Source organism: Maniola jurtina, chromosome 4, assembly GCF_905333055.1.
Source record: "Maniola jurtina chromosome 4, ilManJurt1.1, whole genome shotgun sequence".
NCBI lineage: Eukaryota > Metazoa > Arthropoda > Insecta > Lepidoptera > Nymphalidae > Maniola > Maniola jurtina.
In genome coordinates, this window is record NC_060032.1 from 1,561,724 (window position 1) to 1,589,639 (window position 27,916).

At 35.9% G+C, this 27,916-nt stretch overlaps 1 protein-coding gene across 2 annotated transcripts in view; it reads right to left on the reverse strand.

The window, feature by feature from the left end:
* Positions 1-27,916, reverse strand: part of LOC123864504 (neuroligin-4, Y-linked-like) — a 112,323-nt gene that overhangs the window by 69,645 nt on the left and 14,762 nt on the right. The gene's annotated exons all lie outside the window — the stretch shown is intronic.

Here is a 27,916-nt window from a genome sequence, read left to right on the forward strand (position 1 = left end):
GCTGTGATAGCCTAGTGGTTAGAATGTCCGCCTCCTATTCGGAGGTCGGGGGTTCGATCCCGCCACACACCACTAACTTTCCAGTTATTTGCGTTCTAAGCAATTAAATATCACTTGCTTTAACGGTGAAGGAAAACATCGTGAGGAAACCCGCATGCCTGAGAGTTGTCCATTGTGACGTTGGGGGTCGGTCAGTGGTGAAGAGATTAAAGAAACACCCCAAAGTCAACACAAGAATTTATTTAGTAGTAAGTAGGTAGGGTCGTGAGTTTTCGCTGGCGTCACTACAGTCTCTAAGGCTTGCAGTAGGCGGTACTTCCCTGCTGTGCCGTGCGGTGACGTCCCGGAGGTAGCGGGACCCGGCGAGATGGTCTTCGAGGGAGGTGGAAGATGCGCTGGTTGGTGCTCGGTGGCAGGCCGCCGGCCAGGTGCGGAGAGGTTCGTGGCACCAGAAGAGGGTGCCGCGAGGTGCGCCTGGAGGTTCGTGACACCAGGAGAGGGTGCCACGAGTAAGCGTGCCTGGCGTAGACCAAAGGAGCACAAAGAACTTCGAGGGGTACCGGGAATTTTGAGGGTCACAGTGAAACCTGGAACGCACATTCCAGTGGGTGAGCAAAGTTTCTCACTACGCATCCGATCGTGAACCACGCGGTACAAGCAAGCGGAAGCACAGCGTGAGATGGTAGTATGCGTGGTCACAATCAGACGGAGTTACAAGTAAAAGAGTGAAGCTACGTTAACATACAAAAGAAAAGATCATATTAAATGCGGAAGGCAGCTAGTAATAATTTACAAAGTAGGTAGGTATATTATATTATCAAGGTGAAATACTAACTATTAAAAGGCTATTATAGGTCTAATGTAATTTGAAAAAGATTAAATGATTATTAAACAAAATGAAAGGCTTGCATTGGCTAAATACAGTAAAATAAGATACAATAGTTTTCTAAAGAACAATGCAAGGTCATCCATGACACGTGGGTTAGCTACGAAATAAAACTATCCTACGGCGAATAATTCAGTACTTACCCGTATAACGGGTTTACAAGATCACTGGAGTAGTTGGTAGTGCAGGTAAAGGGATATTGTGTTCCTGTATTCCCAACAGGAACACGTTACCTTTAGATATGTTCACTGCGACGCGTCTGACGTGAAAAAAACGATTCGAGCGTCACCCTAACCATTCCTGCGCACGCGCCGCGCGGCAGAGGTGCCCTCCTGCTTCAAGCGGCCGCACGGGACAACTCGTCTAGGACGTAGTGGTGGCGGGTAACATTGTCCGTCAGTATTATGTCATGCTTTGAATTATTCATTTAAAAAAATGTAACGCCTTCACAACGTTACACCATGTTCTCAAAGGTGTGTGAAGTCTGCCAATCCGCATTGGGCTAGCGTAGCAGACTATGGCCTAAACCCTTCTCATTCTGAGACGAGACCCGTACTCAGTAGTGGGGCGGAAATGGGTTGATCATGATGATGATGAAGTATAGGTCAATTTTACTCTGAATTCATATTTTTTGATGTTCGATGCTCAACTTTGGCGAGATTCACAAAGTCATACTAAGGGTACAGATAAAACTATTTTCAGCCAGAACTCGACTAAAAGCTTAAAACATCACGGAATTTTTCAGCCGAGTGAAAATTTTAAAGCGTTTGAAACGTGAGAAAAACTCGCTTATGGCTTTAATCGCTTTAAGCGAGACGGCTTTTACGTTCCTTTGCGTAGAGAGGAAATATGAAATGTTTAGTTTCACAAAAATTGAACGATTTTGACTATAATAATAAGGTATTGTAATACAATAATATACATATTTTCTTGGTTTTGCCTTCAATATTCAGGTCAAGGGATCTTATACCAAGTAAGAATAGTGGATATCCTAATAATATTATAAATGTGTATGTTTGGATGTTTGTTTCTCCTACTTATTTATTTTACAATGCAAAATCACATTGACAACTTTATCACTCAAAAAAAAAAACTCAATGGATTTTCATATCCATCTGGAGAAGGGGGGTTGAGTAGGTATAATGTATCTAATTGTTGTAAATCACACTTAATATTATAAAGGCGAAAGTTTGTGTGCATGTGTGTGTGTATGTTTGTTACTCCTTCACGCAAAAACTACTGGACGGATTTGGCTAAAATTTAGAATGGAGATAGATAATATCCTGGATTAGCACAAAGGTTACTTTAAATCCCGGAAAATAAAAGAGTTCCCAGGGGATTTTGAAAAACCTAAATTTGGAAATAAGTAGAATTCAAGATCTTTCTATAGATCTGCACAATATGGAATTCATAATTATATACTACCATAATACTAAGTATTTACATAATATTATGTGTAGGTATGACAGTGATTGCCACATTGCGGTGTACCTATCTATAACCACAGAGCTTATAACATTTACACATGATTGTGGTTCATTGTCCATTAAATGCAATTGTCCTGTTGTGACGGCCGGATTCTCTGTTGACATATCTGCTATAGAAATTGGTATACTAGAAACATAACACGGATGAGACTAAAAAACAACTTCAGCAAACGCGACGCTGCCTTTATGGTGAAGAAGTTGTTATCAAGAAAGACGTTAGTAAAATTGGTATGTATTGTAATGTTTTTAACCCTCGACCCAAAAAGAGGGGTGTTATAAGTTTAACGTGTGTATCGGTCTGTGGCATCGTAACTCCTAAACTTATGAACCGGTTTTAATTTAGTTTTTTTTTTGTTTGAAAGATGGCTTGATCGAGAGTGTTCGTAGCTATAATCCAAAAAAATCGGTTTAGCCGTTTGAAAGTTATCAGCTCTTTTCTAGTTATTATTACTGCAACCTTCACTTGTCGGGGGTGTTATAAATTTTTAATTTACACTTGTGTACCTTAGAAATGCTTAGCAACGCCAAAGAAATGTCTACTAGCAAAAAAACTTACTAGATTCAATTTCAAGTTAATTTCTGCAAGTTTTAGACTGAGGCCACACCACTGCAGATTTGAATATACCTACCTACCCAATACATGCTCGTATATACCCACATGGCCACTCCAGCAAAAACTATGGCGTTGCGTGACGCAGCGGCACCCCTCAGCTGCCGCACCGCCTACGTCCAGGCGACATTGAGTAATCGGGGAACGTACATAAAAAATTAAAAAAAAAAGATTCCGACGAATTGAGAATCTCCTCCTTATTTAAGGTCGGTTAAAAATCCATCTTAAATCGGAATCGATATTAAAACATCGGCGCGTCCCCAGGCCCGCAATAAACGCGGCTCCGGCGAAAGTGCGGAACGGTGTTCGTTTGTCACACGAATTACTTACAGCTTGACAGCTGCTCGTAACATTCGCCGCTGTTTTATACAATCTCTATAAATTTCACATTTATACTCTTTCAATACATTTCGCGATACGAAATATCTGCTTTCGCTCACAATTCGGTTTGCTTAAAAATATGACGTTTTATCCAACTACACCATATACAAGTGTAAATTAAAAATTTATAACACCCCCGACAAGTGACGGTTACAGTAACTAGAAAAGAGCTGATAACTTTCAAACGTAAACGGCTGAACCGATTTTCTTGAATAATAGTTAAGAACACTCTTGATCAAGCCACCTTTCAAACAAAAGAAAACTAAATTAAAATCGGTTCATTAGTTTAGGAGCTACGATGCCACAGACATATACACAGATACATAGATACACAGATACACACGTCAAATTTATAACACCCCTCTTTTTGGGTCGGGGGTTAAAAATTTATAACACCCCTTTTTTTGGGTCGGGGGTTTAAAAGGAGGATATGGTTTTTTGGGTACAGTGCCCGGCAAGAAACATTGTATATCGAAATTTAGAAAGAGACATCGCGGGTTTTGTGGAGCGTTTTCTCTGTCGATGAGACCTACAAAACGTCACATAAATGTATGAGTGATAGAAACAACCCGAAATCTCTTTCTACAATATTTCCTGCCAGGCACTGTAAAACATAAACTAGCTGATGCTCGTGACTTCATCCACTCAAATTTAAGTTTTTAAAAAACTCTTTTGGTTTTTCGAGATAAATTAATTAATTAAATAAATAAATTAAAGAGATTAAATAAATAAATTAAAGAGATTAGAGAGATTAAATAAATAAATAAATAAATAAATAAATAAAAACTAAAAGAGTTCCCACAAGAGTTTTTTTGGTTTTTCGAGAGGTTTTTTTGGCGCATTTGGTTTTTCGAGATAAAAACCAAAAGAGCCTATGCCACTTACCAGGTCTTTAACTATTCCCATACAAAAAATCACATTGATCCATTGCTCCAATTCAACGTGAGTTAACAGGGCTCTCTCCGTCACTCGTTTCCACTCGTTTCATACAAACGTAGTTCCAATTTCATTTGAATATTAAGCAGCTAAAGTCCATAAAATTTTGCAGACATATTCTAGAAACTAATATCTGTGTCTGTGGTGTTTTAGATTTTTCTAAAAATATGTAGTTTTAAAATTACAGAGGCTCCAAGATTTGTATGAAAATTTTTAAGACCGCGTAACTTTGAAACCGAATATTTTAACAGAAATCTGGAAAACCACAGACATAGATATTAGTTTCTAGAATATGTCTGCAAAATTTCATGGACTTAGGTTGCTTAATATTCAAATGAAATTGGAACTACGATTGTATGAAACGAGTGGAAACGAGTGACGGAGAGAGCCCTCTTAAGGAGAAACCAACAAACAGACACACTTTCGGATTTATAACATGAGTAGTGATATGGTTAGCGCTTCCTTGCTCAATGTAACAAAGAAACCTTTACGACACCCGTTCTTAAAGTACGCGACGCTTCCTTTACATGGAATAGAATTCAAATTTTATCAGCACTTTGAACTAAGCAGGTGTTGCTCTCAATACAAAAGCAATTTAGAAACACTTACATAATGTCACTCTAAAATGTTATCCAGAGAAAATAATATGGAACACGGCGCCGCGTAAGATGAGGCTTATTTGTTTTTCATAAGGCAACCTTTGGGCGGAAAATTGGCTTTTCTATACGAGTATTAGACGACGAAGCAAACACCTGGTATTTTTCTATGTAATTTACAACAATGCAATCTACCAAAAGTGGTGATAGCCTAGTCAGCCTGCTATGGTCAGAGGGACACGCGCCTCTAATTTTACAGTTACGTACATCTTAAGCAATTAAGAAGATCGTCTAGTAACTAGTTGTTCATTCAAAAAGCCTTAACATTTTTCTCCCCGTAAATTTTATCCAATTTTTATAATTTTTAGAAATGTTGTAGATATAATCAAGAACTATGCTCGTACCGAAATGTGGCTTATGTTGAAAGTTGCTAGCGTCTAAATATCCATATTTTTGACCTAAAAACTTCCTTGAGTATATATTTTTGATTTAAAAAAACTAAAATACTAAAAAAAAAATACCAGGTGTACTGAATCTAAAGAGACCAAAATTGTCTAATTATGCAAACGTAATGGGGGTTTTATCTTTATCACCCGAAACAATATTTCAAGAACAAGTGTAAATTAAAAATTTATAACAAGTGAAGGTTACAGTAACTAGAAAATAGCTGATAACTTTCAAACGGCTGAACCGATTTTCTTGGATTATAGCTAAAAACACTCTCGATCAAGCCACCTTTCAAACAAAAGAACTAAATTAAAATCTGTCCATTAGTTTAGGAGCTACGATGCCAAAGACAGATACACAGATACACACGTCAAACTTATAACACCCCTCTTTTTGGGTCGGGGGTTACTAAAATGTAGGCGAATATGCCTAGTTTTCCATAATATTCTCAAAGGTGTGTAAAGTCTACTAATCTGCCAGCCAGCGTGGTGGACTATGGTCTATAACCCTTTCATTCTGAGAGAAACCTCTACTTAGTAATGAGCTGATGATAATATCTGTTAAAATGATGATGATGGTGATGAACCAAACACATCACTGTCGCAAGCCAATTCGGTACAACCAGGAATTACCCTAACGCATTACACGTACTTGGTCGCAATACATCTCCCGATTCAATTTGCTTAATCCCGCAATTTGATAAGGGATGGCTTACTAGCTAAACTGTTAAATGGTCTGCAAAGGTCAACGGTTAGGCCGGCTGAATTTAGGTCAGCTTACGGTAAATTGGTCAAATGTGGCTTATATACATTGCTTTTTAAACCCCAACCCAAAAAGAGGGGTGTTATAAGTTTGAGGTGGGTATCTGTGTATCTGTCTGTGGCATCGTAGATCCTAAACTAATGAACCGATTTTAATTTAGTTTTTTTTGTTTGAAAGGTAAGCTTGATCGAGAGTGTTCTTAGCTATAATCCAAGAAAATCGGTTCAACCGTTTGAGAGTTATCAGCTCTTTTATAGTTACTGTAACTTTCACTAGTTAAAAATTGTGTTAAAAATGTTTAATTTACACCTGTTGGGTAATTTTTGATGTTTCGGAGTAGGTAAACAGTATCGTACCTACTTCGAGTCTGTCTCCGGGATTCAAACTTTTTGGAAAATATCTCTACCAGAATATTAGGATCAAATAAAATAAATAAATAAAAGTTTATTCAGTGCACCAGAATAAAAATAAAAATGCAATTGATGTTAAGGCAAAATAACAACAATGAACAATATTTTATGTGTGAGCTAAAAGGTAATAGGGTTAGGATAAAACATGCAAAATGCGCCTGATGCAGCCGACTATTGCTATTGACGTAACATGCATTACTGCTGTATACTTGCACCACCTACATGTCTTTTGCACCATTTTGGTTGCCTGAAAGAGATTGCTAGGTAGCGATAAGGCCGCCAAATTATACCTGCCTATATTTTTGTTTTGCTTTGTATGCGTTTTTCCGTATTAATTTAGTGGTGTACAATGAAAGTATATTCATTAGTTCATTGAATGTACCTATGCATCTCTAGCGGCTATTGTAAAACCTTAACCTTATCCTTTCTTAATCGGATGAAAATGAGATTGTTTCCAGAAATCGAGTTTATTCCGATCATTAACAGGGCTCCCTCCGTCACTCGTTTCCACTCGTTTCATACAATCGTAGTTCCAATTTCATTTGAATATTAAGCAACCAAAGTCCATGAAATTTTGCAGACATATTCTAGAAACTAATATCTGTGTCTGTGGGGTTTTAGATTTTTCTAAAAATATGTAGTTTTAAAATTACAGGGGCTCCAAGATTTGTATGAAAATTTTAAGACTGCGTAACTTTGAAACCGAATATTTTAACAGAAATCTGGAAAACCACAGACATAGATATTAGTTTCTAGAATATGTTTGCAAAATTTCATGGACTTAGGTTGCTTAATATTCAAATGAAATTGGAACTACGATTGTATGAAACGAGTGGAAACGAGTGACGGAGGAGCCCTCTTAATCAAATGACATTCCACAGATAGCAATAACAAATGAATTTCTCGGTTTTGAAATTAATAAAGATGTTTATCGCGATTATTTGGCGTCGGAATTATTGGCCGGTCCCTTAGGGACTTAATTAATTATTATTATCTTTACAGATACTATTATTGTGCCTATTGTGATAAGGAACAATTAAGTACAAAGCATAATCCGTGAATATTTAGAACTAGGATTTTTCTTGGGATTTTTATAGATTTTCTAGGCAAATGCATTATATCTTGGGATAGGTCATCACTATAAAACTGTTAGTTGTATTTGTGGTCAAGCGTGTCTATCCATCTCTACTATGATTATAAATGGAAAATGTATCTATATCTGTTTGTTAACTTTTCATGGCTAATCGTTTAACTGAATGTGACGAAAGATACAGAAATAGCTTGCATCCCAGAGACAAGCATAGTCGCTTCCATAGTCGGATAAAAGAGGCTTGTCAAATATTCAAACGGGAAAAATACAAATGAAATATTTGGAGCCTCCGCTCTTATCGTATCTCGTGGCGCACAAATCATTTCGACGTTATTAAATCACAGACGAGTGTGTAGCTCTGAACCGCCTTTTGTTTTGTGCGGCTATAAAATCTTTTTGTTTGATTGATTTTTTTTGTGATGTCACCAACTTGTGGTTTCGGATTATTTCCTTACTTGTGCCATGAGACAGTGTTATCGGCCAAATTTTCATGGGCGGCGATAATCACTTAATATCAGGTGACCCGCTTGTTCGTTTGCTCGCTATTTTTAACCCCCGACCCAAAAAGAGGGGTGTTATAAGTTTGACGTGTGTATCTGTGTATCTGTGTATCTGTGTATCTGTGTATCTGTGTATCTGTGTATCTGTGTATCTGTGTATCTGTGTATCTGTGTATCTGTCTGTGGCCTCGTAGCGCCTAAACGAATGGACCGATTTTAATTTAGTTTTTTTTGTTTGAAAGGTGGCTTGATCGAGAGTGTTCTTAGCTATAATCCAAAAAAATTGGTTCAGCCGTTTGGAAGTTATCAGCTCTTTTCTGGTTTTCTTATTACTTTTATCCCAGGACCACCAGAGGTTACGTATTTTCTGACACAGGAAATATGTACGATTGAGTAGTGTTAGTAAGTACTAAGAAAGCATGCCTAGCCTACGTGCTAGCTTGCTTAGACGGCCAATTTTCAGGTATCTGATAATCAAGGTACATAAAACCATTACTTACCTCACGTAAATTCTCCAAACTGATTTTTACGTATATTTTAGGCAATATCCTTAAAAATATGTCGCCAATACTCCCAGACACTTCCCGCGTCCGGCCGTATTGCTTTGCAGACGCTTTAAAGCTCCCAAAATAAGTAATTACTTAACTGCACGTAAATTCTGATGCTCCATATTTATATATGTCCACCAGACAACTATTTTAAAACCTTTTACAAGAAGACTGACCGATCCAGAGGGCCAATCATCCCCTAAATTCAATTTTAATGCCTCTGTGGGTTTGTGCGCGAGGGCATCATTAACTACGCGCATGAGACTGAGTAAGATATGTATTAGGATATATTGACTTCTCTGTCACTCTCTTATAGTTTACTTATGTCAATTAATTATTAATATTAAAAAAAAACAGCTAAAAATTAAAAAAAATGGAGAATTCACGTGAGGTAAGTAATGTTTTTATGTACCTTGATTACCTGATACCTGAAAATTGGCCGTCTAAGCAAGCTAGCAGGTCTGTAGGCATGCGTTCTTAGTACATACTAGCACTACTCAATCGTCCACATTTCGTTCGTCAGAAAATACGTGACGCCTGGTGGCCCTGGGATCTTTCACTATTGTAACAGAGGTTCATAATATTATGTCAATTGGCAAATGTCAAGCTGTCAAGACGGACGTTGCTTAGATACATAATTATTTATTTGAAAATAATGTTTTGGAAAACTCCGATACTTTGGATCGTACGCGCGGAGTTTCTAATTTATTAAATATTATAATCACAGTTAAACGAGAAAACATCAATTCAATTATAATATCCAACAGACAACCAAAGGCCACGAACAATCAACCCAAACCCAAACCATAGTCAAACTATTTTTAGGGTTCAGTAGGTATCTGTAGAAAAAAAAAGATGTAGCCTCGACTGTTTTAGTCGCGTAGGTGTGCATGGCACCATTAAATATCGTAGGAGGCGATGACCCTCCGCGCGGCTGAGGTTCCCGCATCGTAGTCGCTTTGTCGCGCAGGTTTGGATGATGCATTAGGCGCACCTTCTTTATATTTTATCTGCTTGAACTCAGCTTATTTAGTTTGACAAAATACGTTAAAAATTCATCATCATCAGGATCAACCCATCGCCGGCTTACTACTGAGCACAAGTCTCCTCTCAGAATGAGAAGCTACCACACTGGCCAAGCACGTATTGGCACACCTCACGCACCTTTGAGGGAGCATTATGGCCAACTCTTAAGCATACAGGTTTCCTGACGGTGTTTTCCTTCACCACTTCGTTGTCTGTCTGTGTGTCATCTTTCAAGAGAATCAAAACTTATAAATTGGGTACTTCCCGTTTACGTAGAATCATGAAAGGCAGGTAGCAATATCTTATAGGCCAAGCACTCTACTCCTGTGGCCCAAGTAAACAGAAAAATCCGACAACTGAATTGTCATTACATAAAAAAAAACTTGTACGGAACTCTTCATGTGTGAGGCAGACTCGCACTTGACCGGTTTTTGAAAGTTATGTCAAATAAAAATTTGACATGCAATAACAAACAAAATGAAATACAAGCCACTTTATTCCTTATTTCATCGGGTGAAAGTCGATTTCAATTTAATCGTAGGTATATCTTGAAAAGCGAACTATTATACGACTACGTAAAATGGGTACATTTTTAAAGCAACGACATGTTAGAAACAGATATTTCGTTTTGGTCATGTTATACTATGTGAGTCATTCAGATAATTCTTGATTTAGTGATGTTCGGTCAAAAATATTTCATGGAACGTATAATTAACATAACATTGATGTTACTTTTGAAGAGATATTAGCTGCCTTATTGGATTTATATTATTATAGAAATTGGGTTTTAGAATGGCACAAATAAACGGTAATTTATGAATAAAAGTTTAAAAAGCGTGAAATAAAAATTAAATTAAAAATTTAAAAAACCCCCGACACATAAACCTCTAAAAAGTAAAAAAATAATAGGTAAGTATGTATGGGCCCTTTAAGAATAGTATAAATAGTAAAGTTTTTATCCAAGCGTTCGTTGCGTCGGGGAACCGCTAAAGACTATTCTTTCTACAACAGATGACTTTCATAGTTTATGATAGGTAGCGGTCCCCTGGCGCAACGAGCGCTTGGATAAAAACTTTACTATTTATACTATTCTTAAAGGGCCCATACATACTTACCTATTATTTTTTTACTTTTTAGAGGTTTATGTGTCGGGGGTTTTTTAAATTTTTAATTTAATTTTTATATTATAAAAAAAAAATCTAGGTCAACGGGAAGTATCCTATAGGATAAACCGTGAATTTGTGGTCATATCACAAAAAAAATTAAAAAGTATTTAAATTTTCAAAGTAAGATAACAGCTATACCAAGTGGGGTATCATATGAAAGAACTTTACCTGTACATTCTAAAAGAGAGTTTTATTTATTTTTATGCATAATAGTTTTTAATTTATCGTGCAAAATGATCTCGATATCGTGCAGAATGAATCGGAAAAATACCCTCGGTATAAAAGTGCGGAACCCTCAGTGCGCGAGTCTGACTCGCACTTGGTCGGTTTTTTTTCCTTCACTCTTCTAAGTTCTTAAAATTGAGATAGTACTAATTGCCAGTTTAATCGATATCTTATCACATTTTTTAATTAAAATGCAGTCAAAGACTAATGTAATAAATAGAGGGCAAACTATTTATAAGAAAATTAATAAATAGGGATAGTAAAATTATGAATGTTTTTCACAGCAAATATTTTGAACAAAGTCAAAGTCAAAATCATTTATTCAAAGTAGGTACAATTGTACTCCTTTTAATGGTCGAAATTGTTAAATTTGTACGATATAGTGGTTATAATTAATTACGTAACTTAAAACTAAAGCTACGAGGGTTCCGAACGCGCCCAAGTCTGAGAAGAGCCTACCTACCTAATATTACTTCACACAGAACTAAATAAAACACGCCAAGTAACACCTAGCGAGTAATATGTAAATCGCAGCCAAGTTAGCAACATAACTCCTTGGCAACGCGAATACAAAATGGAATATTCGCCTGACGTGTGCTTATCAGGAGACTCGCGGCTCACAAATCATTTCTGCGTTATTAAATCAAGAGGTACTCCAAACAGCTTTCAAGATACCGTTATATTTGTTACGAGAGGATATCAGTATATTTACCTTATTCAAAACGAATATAGTATACCTACTACTTTAAGGTGCATGAGACGGGTCAGCCGTGAAATTGAAATTTAATTTGGTTTTCTGCAATTTGTAAATTAATGCGATAAAGTATGCTTATGGCATTCTAATTCCGACATTGGCAGTATCATTTTCACAGGATTACATAAAAATCTTTACTTGAAAGTGGTCAGTTTAAGAAATTAGTCAAAATAATGAATTTAACATGAGTCACTCACAAATTAGTCGATACTATAACTAATTTCTTAAACTGGACCCTTTCATATATTATTTATATATACAATTTTACAATTTTATATAAACCTGTAAGAATGATACTGCCATTGGCGCAATTAAAGTGCCATAAGCCCACTTTGTCGTATTAGTTTCCAAAATGCGAAAAATCAAATTAAATTAGAATTTCGTGGGCAGACCCGTCACATGCACCTAAACGGTGAAGAAAAATATCTTGAGGTAACCTGTATGCCTCAGAGTTTTCAAAGGTGTGTGAAGTCTTCCAATGCACACTTGGAAAGCAAGAAAAGACTCACCCTTCTCATTGTGCATTGCTATGGCCATACCATTTTCATTCTGAGAGGAGACCGGACTTCAGTAGTGACCCAGCGATGAATAATGATAGTGATATTGAAAGTAATAATATGTAAATCACAGCCAAGTTAGCAACAGCACTCCTTGGCAACGCGAATACAAAATGAAATATTCGCCTTCGCGGCTCACAAATCATTCAAGACTATAATTTGAAGAGATTTGAAGATGCCATTATAAATGTATTTTTACTATAGAATATCAATATATTAATTACCTTTGTTCGAGACATTACGACGTATTGTACTACGTCATAATGATGCGTAGGATTTTAGGATTACGTAACTAATAAGGAAACTTCGCTGTTTGTCTGTCTATCAAGACACATTTTCTCAGGAAAGCGTGGAAGTTTTGAGTTGAAACTGATATGAAATACTCAGGCCTACAATCCCTTGTAGCTGTAAAATAAATCAAACTTCTTAATTAACGCAATCAAAAGATATGGCCGTTTAAATATGACGCACATTTTGACACTCGCAAGGAGATCAAAACCTCGGTAGGTACATGCTTCCCATCGACCTAGAATCATAAATGAAGAAGTACACTTAAGAGGGGTCTCTCCGTCGCTCGCTCCATACAAACGTAGTTCGTCTATCGTTGGAATACTAACCAATCATACTCTATGGAATTTTGTAGAAACGTTCCGGGAATTAATATCTATGCCTGTAGTGTTCCAGATTTCGGTTAAAATATTCGGTTTCAAAGTTACGCGGTCTTAAAAATTCACATACAAATCTTTGAGCCCCTGTAATTTTAAAACTACATATTAAAAAAAAATTAAAACACCACAGGCGCAGATATTAGATTCTAGAATATGTCTGCAAAATTTCATGGACTTTGGTTGCTTAATATTCAAATGAAATTGGGGCTACGATTGTATGGAGTAAGTGACGGAGAGAGCCCTGTTAAGTAAGCAGTTCACTTTGTTAACAAGAGCATAATACTATAAACACCAGCGCGTGGTTAACACGTTTATGTGGCATAATTTATGCTCTACCTTCGTAATAACTTTAGGGCTTTTCATTGTATTATCAACTTGAATACAAGGTTTACGTCTCTCCAAACTTCTCCATTTCGCATGACCAAAATCGTACGTTGATGATTTATAAGTAATTATAATAATTACTAATCTCACTAATATTGTGTGTGTGTGTGGGTGTGTGTGTATGTTTGTTATTTTTTAACGCAAAAACTACTAGACAGAATTTAGCTAGGAGTAGAGATATCACTTAGGCCAGAACCACCACCAGAAAATTAGTCTCCACGGGATTTTTCAAAACCTTATATCCACGCGAACGAAGTCGCAGGCTTCGGCTGGTAATTAATATACTAATTAATATGTCTTTTTATTACTGTGAACAATTAAAAGAATTGAACGAGAGTGGAAAGAGAAAACCCCATAATTTACCTTATGTAAAAATACATCATTCGAATCATTCACGGAAACTCGAGTAATTTACTGATGCTCGTTCATTTGTCAAATTTCAATAGAAATGGCAATACAGGGCGGGGGTTGAATAATTACGATCATTAGGATGTATCGGATGTTTTTCAATTCATTGAATTATATAATTTCTGTTGGAATTTATACGAATACGAAAGTGTATCTGTCTGATACATTTTCTCGACCCATTAATTTTTGACCAATTTTGACGAAAGGCACACAAACAGGCATTATTATTGGGTCGCCTATTTTTATCGCAAGCATCATTGCAGGCTTGTATCCTAGAGATGAACAAAGGTTACTTCTTATCCCAGCAAATCAAAGAGTTCCCATGGGAACACATCCTGCTTATGACATTTTTTAAGAGACCCAAACCCCTCATACTCGTACTAAGTCGTGGATTTCATTTATTATTAAATAGTGCAATAAAATAATTTAACTCTCATAATTTCGCATAATGATACCATCAGAAGTTATGACCTTAACAATATAGGGCGGAGATTTCGGTGCAATTCTAGCAAATCACAGAGTTCCTATGGGAACATATCCCATGGCATTTTTAAAAGACCCAAACCCTCTTAGGCGAATTCGTGGCCTTCATCTATTATTAAATAATGTAATAAAATAATTTAACTCTCATAATTTCGCATAATGATCCCATCAGAAGTTATGAACGCAACAAAAGGACGGAAATTTCGTTCGGCGCAATTCTTCAATTAACCCCGTCTACGCAAATTCACGCTTTTGTCGAGTGGCCATTGTGCCAGCTCGTAATTTCGTCATGTCGAAACTTGTTTTCGTCTATTGTTAGATATTCCGTAGTCTGAATATTATATTTTTTGATGAATACCTTTTTTGAATCTAGGGATCGTTTTATTATTATTTATTTCTATTAATCATTTTATATCTCTAGGTAGGTAAAGTTCGTACAATTTTTTATTATAAAACGACTTGCACATGAAGGGTTCCGTACAAGAGATAGCACTTTTTTTCTATTTGAAATTTTCATGGCAGCTATTTCTAAAAAAATATTTTTTTCCTGTTAGAGCGGCAATTCACACACATACACAGATTCTGTGTATATTTCAATTTGTCAATATTTATTACGGTTCACGAGATACAGCCCGCTAACAGACAGACGGATAGATGGACGGACGGATGTCCAGTAGAGGCATAGTAAGTAGGGTCCAATTGGCACCCTTCGGGTACGGAAGCCTACCAAAAAGGCAAATCCCAAGCAAGTATATTTACGCGGAACAAGAAAGATAGGGATTATTTTGAAAATATTTATCCAAATAATTCCCCGAAAACCAAAGCGCATGCATGACAAATGACATCCGCACCTGGCGACCGCAAAAATACTTACAAAATATTATAGAGAATTCGAAATGAAGTGTCACAAACAGAGTACAACTGAAACCTCTCTCTTTAATACGATTATGGCTGTTTCATCATCGCTACTAGCTTTCCTCAACTTAACATAAGAATAAAGTATGTACTTACCTAATTGATATTGGACGCAAATAACAAAAAACCAAGAAATTTCAGAGATTACTAAAGCCTACAAACTTGAAAGTAAAATAAGTTCCATCTCCTTCTAGGGCGTAAGCTGTTTGTATCAGCAAAGAAGTACTACACTATATTTAGAAGAGGGGTGTTATAAGTTTGACGTGTGTATCTGTGTATCTGTCTGTGGCATCGTAGCTCCTAAACTAATGAACCGATTTTAATTTAGTTTTTTTTTTTTGTTTGAAAGGTGGCTTGATCGAAAGTGTTCTTGGCTATAATCCAAGAAAATCGGTTCAGCCGTTTGAAAGTTATCAGCTCTTTTCTAGTTACTGTAACCTTCACTTGTCGGAGGTGTTATAAATTTTTAATTTTACACTTGTAATATTGATCAGCAAGCAGGAAACGCAACGTTTATTTATAATATTGACCGATAAGCAGGAAACACAATAAGATTGCGATTTTATTTTATTACTTAATCAATATTGTTGAAGCAATCTGAAAACCAAAGCTAAGCATTGCTATGAATGCTCGGCTATGCTGAGTTTGCGAGTTGCGACTCATTGTTTATTGTTAGCTTTAGATATAAGTTATAACTCACGGCATATATTATATGCAGACTACTAACTAGCAAGAATGAAGCAATAAAGCATCAAAAAAATGAAAATAAACTGAATCATTTCCCGTTTGTAGCAAGGAAAAGCTAATTGAAATAAATCATAACCCCGAACGAACATTAAAAGAAGAAATAAGGCCCGAGACCCAAAACGACAGCCGACAACCGGCGTCATTCGCACCTGGTGGCCGCAAAAAATAATAAATCTGGCGTAATCCCAGTTAAAGGCCTTTAAACTGCCAACTTTGGGGGAGCACTTATCACAGGCTTAGCTTGGCGTAATTATGGGTGTTTTTATCATTATAACGGTGAGTATCGTTGATAATGTACAACTGGCCTAATTCGGTTGCATATACTACCTTTAAACTGTTTAGGTAGTCTGGAATCAGTGCAATCTTTCTGCAGAATACATTATAAAGCTACGGCCATACCTGCGCGTTATGAACGTGGATATGGGACGCGAAATCTATACGTAAACATCTGCGGGACTGTTGTAGTCGCGTAGTGACATTAACTCATTAAATATCCTCCTAGTTTTCTGCTGGTTCTTCTCGGTAGAAATGGCATTCTGAACTAGTGGTAGAGTAATTATTTCAAAAGTTTATTTGACTAAAAACTTCTTTAATAACAAAATAATATTATAATAATGAATAGTCGATTAATCACATTACCTATCTTTTCTTTGATTCGCGGTTCTTAAGTAAAGATTAGCCAACAGAAAATAGTTAACCATTCGCAAATTATATAAAATAATGGGAGCATGATATCATCTGTATATTTGGCAGAAACGTAATTACCCAAAGAAAATTATTTTCCCTTTATCGTTGTGAATGTAGAAATAATATAATGCTCCAATAATATTTCCTCATACCACGCTCATTAGACGTTGTTTATCGTAATAATACAGAATTGTATGTATGTACTACAATCATATTATTACCTGCTTATTATAATACTAACTTTTGTCCGTGATTTCGTCCTGTGTCCGTCCTAGAATGAGTTTTCAAAAATCCCATGGGTACTTTTTGATTTTCCGGCTCAAAATCGGTAGGTAATGACTAACGGGCTGTGAAAAGGTTACAGACAGACTGACACACTTTTTATAATATCAGTATGGACGTGTCTTTTTACAATCGACAATGGAGTTGGTTCTATCACGTGGAGAGTGACTAATTCTCTTGTAGGCTATAAATCTAGTGCTATTCTTTCCGCAGGGTGTTTTATGAAAGGGATAGCAGAATTAGCAACATTATTTTATCATTTTATGTATGGAACAATACCTATAACTCCATACACATCTTATATTCTCTATATAATATAAAAGACATTCGTTCTTCTGACCGCTGCCAAAATCCCACCCTGTATATTTTATTCGGACTATATTTATATTTATGGCCCCAAATAATATAATTTCATGTCCCTTATTTACTGCGCCGGCCCTTTTGCCAGATGTGTCCATATTTTCTATGGGCCTAAATGACATGAGAAAAATAACAGAATTTCCTGTTGGTAATTTCATCCAGAGTTTTCTTTACATGGTATGTATTATAATATAAATTTCTTCTCTTTTTCTGTACTAGAAATAAATACTAATATGTATCAGAAATGCTTCACCAATTAAAAATGTCGTACAGATCAGAAAATCAGAAAATTTCTCACGGTATTAAAAAATCCACGCATATAAAGTCGCGGGGATCCTCTAGTCTAACGAATCGAGAAAATTTCTACCGTTACATAAATATGCCTTAATAACTCAAAATACGAAATGAAAATATTCAAAGCACGTGAAACTCCTCTTAATAAAACCCACCAATCATTCCTACATTATTAAACCAAAACATTATTCGTTATATAAATAAAGACACAAGAATGTGCCTTAACAGGGCTCTCTCCGTCACTTACTCCATACAATCGTAGTTCCAATTTCATTTAAATATTAAGCAACCAAAGTCCATGAAATTTTGCAGACATATTCTAGAAACTAATATCTGTGTCTGTGGTGTTTTAGATTTTTCTAAAAATATGTAGTTTTAAAAGTACAGGGGCTACAAGATTTGTATGTGATTTTTTTTAAGACCGCGTAACTTTGAAACCAAATATTTTAACAGAAATCTGGAAAACCACAGGCACAGGAATATTAGTTTCTAGAATATGTCTGCAAAATTTCATGGACTATAGTTGCTTAATATTGAAATGAAATTTGAACTACGTTTGTATGGAGCGAGTGACGCAGAGACCCCTCTTGACTCTTTGAAAACACGATGTATTTCATTATTCGTATAAAACATGTGTTTATTATAGCAGCACGTAAATTTCTGCCGCATACCATTTATATTCGCAAGCGAAATGTCGCATTGTGGTGCTCCTCCACCGTGCATGATATCGCGAACCATCCCATTCCATGAGAACACAGATTTTTAAAAATCCCGTGAGAACTTTTTAATTTTCCAGGACAAAAAAGTATAGTTTTAGTGTATAGTGATATTTTTCCCGTGATGAAAAATATCACTATACACTAAAATCGTCAAAATAAATTCAACAGATAAGCCGTGAAAAGCTAACAGACAGACATACCGACAGACAGATGATAGACAGACAGGTAAACAAACAGATAGAAGACACAATTTAGCATTAATTATAAGGTTAGTATATGTAGTAGGTATAGTAAGCCCCTACAATAAAAAATTTAATGAATTTTTGCCTGATACCAATTTGTATTCGCAAGCAAAATGGCGCCTTATGGTGCACCTCCACCGTGCGGGATATCACGAACCATCCCATCCCATAACAACACAGGAGGTATCGGACTCATAAAATTTATCATACCTATGTACTTAACAACATCATAACGTGTTATTTTTAGTATGTTATAAAGATTAGGTACTAGCTGACGCCCGCGGCTCGACCATCAGGATTTACCAAGATCAGGATAATCAGGGATTTAGGTTTTCGAGAACTCTTCGATTTTCTGGGATAAAAAGTAATCTATGTCCTTCCCCGGGATACAAGCTATTACTGATATAGTCTACACCAAATTTTGTCAAAATCGATTTAACGGATGGACCGTGAGAAACTAACAGACAAACAGACAGACATACTTCCACATTTATAACATTAGTATGGAGAATAAATACATATATAATGCATACCATCTCTGTACCAAACTTTATCAAAATCGGTTTAACGGATGAGCCGTCAGTCATATTTTCTTAGTGATGATTGTGGTCAAGCGCAAGCCTATCACGAAAATAAAAAATACTTTCTTACACTATACTGTTCAACAAAACTTTTTAAATGAAAACCAAACAAGGATCGCAGATTTTCAAGATGGCGCTTATTTGCTTTTCATAAGAAGCTTTCGCAAAGAAAATTGGTTTTCCCGTTCAAATATTTTGGGCACACCTGCTTCTTGGTGTAAATAAACTACTTAATTCTGAATTTTCAGGAAAATATCGCTTTTACCCAAATTGTGGTTATACAAGAAAAATAAGTTTTATGCATCGAAAAAGTCTTAGCACAGAATTAAGTCAAAGTAAGGAGTGTTATGTTTTCAGGGTTCATGTATAGGCACGTGTATGTGAGTTTTTTATTCCATCATAACTTCCAAATGCCTTCAAACAGATTTGAATTTACCTACGTTGGCATTTTTAGGGTCAAAAGGAAATACGGAACCCTTATATCACTTTGTTGTCTGTCTGTCTGTCTGTCTGTATGTCCGTCCATCCATCGGGTCTGTCAAGAAAACCTATAGGCTACTACTCCGTTGACCTAGTATCGTCCTGAGTGACAGTAGCTAAAATTTTTCTGAATAGGTACTTTAATAATTGTTTTTATATTTTGATCTTTATAAAAGTGATTGATTTGAAGCAAAGTTATATATTACTACCAGAATAATAATGTCTGCAACTTTAACCGTGTTGATTTAGGTTTTTAAAAATGCCGTGGTAGCTCTGTGATTGTCCGGGATAAAAATTAGTCTAATATCAATCCAGGTCTTTGATTAATACGACGTACTTACTTATACGTATTTCTGCAAAAAAATTCGTTGGTCTGTTGATCCGTTGTTACTCAGTGGTTGTACTATAATTGCTACTTTCTGAACTTAATTTAATGGCATGAACTGAAACCGAAAAATCGTAATTACCTTTTTTTTTATATCGTTGGAAAATTTATTAAAATTCTTTTCAACATTACTCTTGATGAACAAACACTACCAATTTTAATTGTTTGTTTTCCATTAAAAGTAAAGTCGGTTTTTGCTTTACCTTGTAGTGTTGTGCGGATAATTTAATTAACTTTCAATGATAGGTACTTTAAATATTGATAACTAGCCGATACCCGCGACTTTGCCCACGTGGACTAAACAGACAAACCTCTATTATACCCTTTTAGGAGTTTCTAAAAATCCTTTCTTAGAGAATGTCTACGTCATAATAGCTATCTGCATGCCTTTCAGCCCGATCCATTCAACAGTTTGAGCTGTGAAATATCAGTCAGTCAGTCACTTTTTTAACCCTCGACCCAAAAAGAGGGGTGTTATAAGTTTGACGTGTGTATCTGTGTATCTGTCTGTGGCATCGTAGCTCCTAAACTAATGAACCGATTTTAATTTAGTTTTTTTTTTTGTTTGAAAGGTGGCTTGATCGAGAGTGTTCTTAGCTATAATCCAAGAAAATCGGTTCAGCCGTTTGAAAGTTATCAGCTCTTTTCTAGTTACTGTAACCTTCACTTGTCGGGGGTGTTATAAATTTTTAATTTACACTTGTCCTATTACACGTATATTTAGATAAGGTTTTGCAAAATTATTTTCTTTTTAACAAAATCTTGACCAGATTTGACCTAAAATCTAATATACACTGGGCTCAGATGTTTTCGGCCCTAATAAGGGTATTAAAGGGTTAAGAGGTGTTTAATACCACAATTTATCGTCCAAAGTGTTATTGTCTTTGATCGTGTTTAATCGGATTATTCAAATTTAACACAAATGGAGTCTAATGAGTGCCGCCAAAGGGAATTGAGATACTCGTATTAATTTTGTTAGCAAGGATGTTTGATAGTACAAGAGACGTTGGAATTTTTTTAGGTAATACTTGATAAAAGCTGAAATTTTGTGATAAATAAATAACCTTCTTACCTGAAACAGTGGTTAAGAGTTTAGCCTGCAATTGAGGGGTACAGGGTTGTAAGCAACTCAAATTTCGCTTCCTTTTTAACGGTAAACGTAACAATGTGAAGCAACCTGCATGCCTCGAGTTATCCATATTTTTTTTTTAAATATTCAACAAATATTCAATCAGTCAGCATGGTGGATGGTCTATGTTTTTCTGACTCTGCAATTACTTACATACTTACATATTGCTTCACACTGGTAGCTTATTACAATTTTCATATGAATCTAGTCTTTCTATGATTCAGTAGTTTTTGACCCTATCCATTACAAAGAAATCTCTCCTCTTTATAATATTAGACAAGTACCTCACTAAATTTTTCCATCAGCTCTTTGACCACGTACATAATATATAAGTAAGTTGCTTACGCACCCAAGAGAAATAATTTATGCATCACCTTTAAAATAACTTCGCTTAGTATTACAAATGTTGGGGTAAATTGAATTAAAACTTTACGACACAAGTGTTTTAATGGTATTAATATTTGAGTTTATTACAGAAAAGTTGGATTATTTTGATATGCAGAAGGAAACCCCGCAAAGATGTATAAACAAATGGCGGCAATATTATAATGAGATTTAGCCCACGTAGTAAGTACAGCGGCCTAAAATTTAATACACGTTTCTCTATCACGGAAACTCATATCTCTTATGTTCTCTCTTTTTTCTTTCTACTGAAATTATTTTTGCTGAAACGTTCAGGTACAACTCTAGTCTAGGCCACATATATTTTCGAAATTGACATCAATAATAAATTGACAATCAGCAGCATGGGGCCTATAAAAACGGTACATTTTGACCACATTACATTTAGACGAACAAGGAACGCCAAAAACGCCTAATTCCAAAAGATGTAAGGTGGAACGCAGAATACCTATAGCCAAGATACTCGTAACTATGTAGATATTATCAAGATTGTAATCAAAAAAAGGTCAAAGATCAAAAAATGCTGATGACAAAATCAGAATCTCGAAGTTTAATTGCGATATATAAGCGAAAGGTCAAACACTCGACATGCGGAAAATACGTTCTTTCTTACTGATTCTGATGGCAACTAAATTTTAGACTATTCCCATCTTTTTCTTACCAATATAATAAGAAAAGGACATGTAAACTTAGAACTGTCAAACCTTGTGACTTTAGGCAGAATGAGGGAGCCCTCGGCTTGATCCTGTATTGATATCTGTGAATTATTAGATTTTTGAGCACTAGGGGACAAGTAAAATCAAAGATTTACATATATTATGGTACTTAGAAATCTTTTCCATGCTGTCATGTCATATTCGTACTTAGCCGTTTCGTGTCATTCCTAGTCAAATCTTTGACAGAATGTCAATTCAGCAACAAAACCGAGAGTTTCCTCACTCTTGTTAAAAAGAAAAAGATGCAGATACCTATTCTAAAAGTTAACAGAAGAACACCAGAATCGGCGCCATTGTGGAAAACACGTTTTTCCTCACCATGTCGAACTGAAGTTGAAAATACGTGAAAGTGAAACAACTTCGTTGGGGTCATGACCTTTTTGACACACTTTTTTCGCCGGCGCCGTAACTTCAATTTTTTTGTTTTTTTTTTTTTCGCTGCGATCTTTTCACAGTAACTCTTGTTTGTTTTTTTATAAGTAGACTTAATATTTTATTCGCAAGGAAGATGAATGGTTTTTGCCTTTTAATAAAATAAGGCCTAACAACTATTGTTATAAGGTCCAATATATTTTTCATTTTCATCATCGTCTTCTCAACTTATCGCCTGGCCTAATACTTTTTAGGGTTCCATACGTCAAAAGAAAAATAGGAACCCTTATAGGATCATTTAGTTGTCTGTCTGTATATCCGTCTATCGTATCTGTCAACAAAACCTATAGGGTACTTCCCATTGACTAGAATCATGAAATTTGGCAAATAGGTAGGTATTATAACGTGAACGAAAACGAAAACCGTGAATTTGTGGTAATATTACACAAAAAAAAAATGTGTTGACGAAAAAATTAATTTACTAAATCACATATTATAAATAACTATTCACGCTTAACTTAAAGGTACCTAAATTAAAAGTGGACGGGAAAACTGATGCCGTAAAAGCGTTCCTAGCGGTTCGAATTAGAAACGAGGAAGCAAATCGGTTCGTACGTGTCCGTGAAATTTCAACGTACAAACTAAACACGAATGACAAAAGACTTTTTTAAACTATGCTCCATCCATGCACGCTACAGCCTAATCAAAAATCGACCCAAACTGCAATCAAAGGCCTTTGGAAATATCCAACGCTGTGAATCGTGTTAGTTCTTCTAACATTTTATGAGCAGTTTTTTAGTTTCATTTATAAAAGGAGAAAAACAGTATGAACTCGTAAAGATAAAAAATAATATTATAATCAATTTTGATATCTGTACGGCCAATTTTTTGTACCATCACTCAGAAATAAACTACCTTTAATAAATAAATTATTAATCCTAAATCATTTCTAAAAATTCGGACCAGTAAATTGTTAACAATAACTTAAAAGTTTTTTAATGTCTAAGCAAACAAGTAAGTATAAGTTTTGATTAAGAAATTTAAAAAAAAAGTGAGATTTCCGGTTGTAGTTAAACGAAATGGAACACCTGGTCCGTATTGTCGATTTTATTAAAATGCGCCAGATTTCGTTTCCTTGCGCCTTATTTCCGGGACTCGGAACCTTTCTGCCAATGTGAGCACTGGCCATTTTTTTTAGCTCTCATTGCTTTAAGGAAAAATAGGGTTGGATTATTTCTGAATATTGATGCGTGCCATGGCATGATTCTACTTTGACTTAGGTTGGTTCAAAGATTTATAGTATAACTGGAGGATGCCCGTGACGTGGACGAACCACGTGGATTTAGGTTTTTAAAGATCCCGTGGGCACTGTTTAATTTTCCGGGATAAAAAGTCATAACCAAAACAGAGTTAGAAAAACTTTTCAAAATTAATATTTTCCCCAATATTGTCATGTTAACCGGTCTCACACGATTTGGGGCTTTTTTGGGTCAGGTCATAACGGGAATATTAGGCGCCAGGGACTAATACAATTTAAAGTTTCGGGTGTGAAATACTAAACTAGTTTTGTTTTTAGTTTATTATTCATTCAGTACTATTAAATTTTGTTTGACAACGGTAAAATGTAGTTTGTTTGATAAAATCCCTTGCGCTGTGGTAACCTAAAAACAAGTTTCAAGACGAAACCATTTTATGACACGGCGCAAAGATTATTGTTATTTTGATATTACTGTCAAAATACTAAGTGGGCTCTACACTAGCGGCGCGAACGGCCGCGGAAGCCCGCGACAACTGCGAATCACGAGTGTAGATGTTGTTCCCCGATCAGTGTCGGTTTTTGGTCCGCGACAAAGGGTTTGCGGCGCGAACGTGAACGCATCGTCAATGCGAGTGTGGAGGGACACAGTTCACGCATACATTCACGGCGTGAAATAACGGCGCGACTTCGCGTGCGAGTGTAGAGCCGGCTTTATAACTTTTTACGTTTAATTAAAAATAATTTTATCGTGCTTCTGCTTATTATGGTTTGTAAAATAAACTTTAAATTAGTCTGCAACATTTACATCAGCCAAAAATTCCAACAAAGTTAATTACTTTGTAGCAGAGCACATGCAAAATCAAGTTGGACATACGAGAGTCTCTATGAAAATATTATTAAAATATTATGAACTCCCTAGCTTAGTTAAGAGGAGTTTATTCGTACTGCACTATATTCAAGCGCATTTTCTTTCTCATTTGTATCTCATTCAATCAAACTCCTATTAGTATAAATACGCGTTCTATAAATTAATACATGATGTGTTTAATGTAATATAGGCTCAAATATTTACATAAAAATCTTTGAGCCCGTGTTACTTTCAAACTACACAATATTTTTACGAAATAAATACATTTTTTTTAAATTCAATTAAACTTTTACAAATACTTTTGAATCGTCAAATGCATCTACCACTGATTTGGAATGCCTTTTTTACCGAGAAGAACCAGCAAGGAACTCGGCGGTTGCTCTTTTCAAAGATTTGATGTACAATATTATGCCATGTATAAAAGTAATTACAGTCCCGCGCATTCCTGGAACGAGCTGCGGGTCAAATCCACGCTCTTTTTTCATTTACATAATCGTCGATTGTGTAATATGCTTTTTCAGGACCATACTTATAACAGATTTTTTTAAATTGTGTAAAGGCAAGACCAAAATAGATTGCGGAAGTTTGTTAAATCTGGTAAACCCTACGAATAACAAACTAGTTAATATTCATAGGGTAAACCACAGTTACGGATATTTGTTTCTAAACCGTGTTTACAAACTTTTATACAGTTTGATTGTTTAATATTCAAATTAGAACCAAACCACGTTTGCTTACAACTTGCTACAAATAAACTCCTCTTAAAATATGAACTTCCAACGCTTAGTTAACAATTTTCGCAGCGCAGTTTAGAATTTAGTTGCTAATTTCAAATAGAAAACTTAAATAAACGATACTCATATGAGTTTATGCACACAGCTGCTTTGTATAACGATTTTCAAACTTCAAACATAAACTATTATTTTAAGCTGTAGTAATAATTTTAACTTATTTTTTCTTTCTGGTGAAGGATTGCCTGGAATAGATTTCTGCAGTAATAAAGATGTTTTTGGCATGCGACGTTGGAAGTTTCTTTTGAAACCAGACAGACAGAAACCTACAGACCCCAGGTTTCTTGACAAACACGACAGACGTACAGACAGACAGAAAAATACAAACCCTGAAGTTTTTGCGACAGACACGACACCATACAGACAGACAGACAGACAACGAAGTGATCCTATAAGGGTTCCTTTTTTCTTTTGACCTATACAAGAAATCCTACTAATCAAATTTTAGTTCTAAATAAAAAGTTTAGATTTCACCAGTTTTAAGCTCTCATCATTCGTGCAAAAAATTCTGCCAGTATTTTTTTTTTCACGAGATTCAAATGTTAATAAAGGTGCGAATTTTTTTAGGTAAATCTGAAAAATTATCATTGGTGTCATTTCGGCCCCACGCCGCAGGGTACGGGTTATAAAGTACGATGGTACGAGCTTAAAAAGGGTTGCGGTGTAAAACCTTTTAAAGGAAGTAGGTCAGCTTCCATTATGACATAGCTATGACTGTGTTCTGCCGTTTGCGGTCTTCTGCATAATCTCTGTAATGCGTGATATATCCACGCTGTTACGCATAGAAAAGTATATATATACATTACTAGCTGATGCCCGCGACTTCGTTCGCGTGGATGTAGATTTTTAAAAAACCCGTGGGAACTCTTTGATTTTCCGGTATAAAAATTAGCCTATGTGCTAATCCAGAGTATAATCTATCTCCATTCTGAATTTCAGCCCAATCCGTCCAGAAGTTATTGCGTGAAAGAGTAACAAACATACACACACACTCACACACACACACACACACACACACACACACATACAAACTTTCGCCTTTATAATATTAGTGTGATACAAGTGTAAATTAAAAAAATACAACACCCCCGACAAGTGAAGGTTACAGTTATTAGAAAAGAGCTGATAACTTTCAAACGGCTGAACTGATTTACTTGAATTGTAGCTAAGAACACTCTCGATTAAGCCACCTTTCAAACACAAAAAACTAAATTAAAATCGGTTCATTAGTTTAGGAGCTACGATGCCACAGACACACAGATACACGTCAAACTTATAACACCCCTCTTTTTGGGTCGGGGTTAATAATCTTAATCTAAATAATATCTAAAAAAAAGGTGACTGACTGTCCACTGAATAGCTTGGATTTGGATCAGAGATCGGATTAGTGCGTAAGCAATATCCGAATTCGGTCCGAGTTTTTCATATCCGTATTTTCACGGATTCAGATCGGATGAATGCGTAACCGCTCTAATGGGGTAGAATAGGGGTTTAAAAGGGGTTGTAGTCCACGCGGACGAAGTCGCGGGCGAGCTTTATGCTTTTCATCTGATTCATCATAATCATCATTATCTACCCGTTGCTGGCCAACTACTGAGCACCGGTTCAGAATGAGAAGGCATTTTTGTACTCTCTCTTCCCCTTACTGCGGGATCTACGTATGTGGGCATACGCGCTGCCCAGTCAATTAAGTGCGTTTGATCACCGTGTTTGGCTGTACGTCTTATAAGAATGAAAGAAAAACATTTATTTTTTGAAAACTCTGAAGAATATTCATCATCATCATCATGATCAACGCATTTCCGCCCCACTACTGAGTACGGGTCTCCTCTCAGAATGAGAAGGGTTCAGGCCATAGTCTGCCACGCTGGCCCAATGCGGATTGGCAGACTTCACACGCCTTTGAGAACATTCGCTTTAAAAGTGAAGCTTTCGTGAAGAATATTCGCTTTAAAATTTCTCCTGCAAAAATATATTCCCGATTCCCGAATATAGAATAAGACCTGCAGCAGAGCTGTGCATACATCTCCGATACTATTAGCATAAAATACAAAGGCTTGTAAAAATAGGAGTTCTGGAGCACCTCACTCACAAAGAGGTGTCGATCGCCTTTTAATAAAAAAGCAATTTCCTTTTTACACTTGGAATTGCGAGGAATTTTCTTAATTCTGCATATTTCACACATAAATTAAACTTTTGACATTTAAAATCGTGAATAAAATATTTTTCGAAATTGAAAATGCAATGCAATAAAGTGCGACTGAAAATTATTATTTTTATAACGCACTCCGTCCGCGCGGATTTAGGTTTATTTAAAAATCCCGTGGGAACTCTTTGCTTTTCGGGGATAAAAAGTTGCCGAAG